At 60.6% G+C, this 1,107-nt stretch overlaps 1 protein-coding gene across 1 annotated transcript in view; it reads left to right on the top strand.

The window, feature by feature from the left end:
• The first annotated feature begins 980 nt into the window (after window positions 1-980).
• Window positions 981-1,107, top strand: part of PEMT (phosphatidylethanolamine N-methyltransferase) — a 43,061-nt gene continuing 42,934 nt past the window's right edge. Inside the window, exon 1 of the mRNA XM_041401947.1 lies at window positions 981-1,002. The gene's annotated coding sequence lies outside the window, so the exon portion shown is untranslated. The remainder of the gene's footprint in view (window positions 1,003-1,107) is intronic.

Here is a 1,107-nt window from a genome sequence, read left to right as displayed (position 1 = left end):
TTCGGTGCCTGCCAGGACATGAGTACTCGGATATCCTGTCCCTTTCCTGCTCCCATGAGACCTCTGGGAGGGACACTTGCAGCTCATTCACACCAAATTCCTTTCTGAAGAAATTTATTTCCTTGCAAAGCAGGATCTGCAAAAGCACAGACCCTCAGGGGTCTACAGATGACACCACCCTATTTTCCAGACAGGTCCAGGACTGCAGCCTATGAGGTGCACCAACCTGAAACATCCTAGAGAGGACTGAAGCAAAAAAAATAACATGAGTAGTAATAATAACAACAATAAAAAATTATATACTTCATAGGCTGAAGGGAGAAGGCTGCAATGAATTGTCCTTAAAATACGTTTAGAGTTGGTGGCTTTAGATTTTGCCCTTGAATGAGTAACATTGGTCAAGTGACATTTAATTTCCTCTGCCGGGGAGCCACCGCAGTTATTTCCCAGCTCTTGGCGCTGGTGTGAGCACTGAACTGGGACAGGGCAGGGGATGGGCAGGGATCACAGAACCATGGAATCACAGAACGGCTTCGGTTGGAAGGGACCGTAAAGATCATCTCGTTCCACCCCCAGCCACGGGCTGGGAAACCTTGCGCTGGGCCAGGTTGCTCCAAGCCCAGTCCAGCCTGGCCTGGAACACTTCCAGGCAAGGGGCAATCACAGCTTCTCCGGGCAAAAGGGAATGGGGAGGGATCAGGCAAGGGGCAGGCAGGGCAGCTGGCAGGGAAGGGGCAGGGGCTGGCAGGGGCTGACAGGGGACAGATGAGGGCAGGCAGTGCCTGTCTCTGCCCCCGCAGCAGCGGTGCCCACTCGGTTCTCGCTCCCTCTCCCACCAGGGCCGTCCCACTCCCAGCCGCTCTCCAGCTCCCGCTGCGGCCCCGGGGGGTCCGTCCCGCCCGCTCCCGCTGCTCCCGTGGGCACGGTGGAAGTCCAGCCGCGGCCGCGGGGCCGCTCTCCGTCCGGCCGCGGCCCGACACCATCACGCACCCGCGGCGTGAGGTCAGTGCTGCCCCCGGCTCGCAGGCCCCGGGCCCGCCGCGGCTCCAGGCCCGGCTCCTCCCGGCGGGGCGGGACCGCGGCTCCCGGCAGCGCCACCGCGGGCCC

This window comes from Onychostruthus taczanowskii, unplaced genomic scaffold (assembly GCF_017590055.1).
Source record: "Onychostruthus taczanowskii isolate IOZ18803 unplaced genomic scaffold, ASM1759005v1 scaffold19, whole genome shotgun sequence".
Lineage (NCBI taxonomy): Eukaryota > Metazoa > Chordata > Aves > Passeriformes > Passeridae > Onychostruthus > Onychostruthus taczanowskii.
Note: the sequence above shows the minus strand (reverse complement) of the source record. Positions and strands in the feature narration are given on the sequence as shown.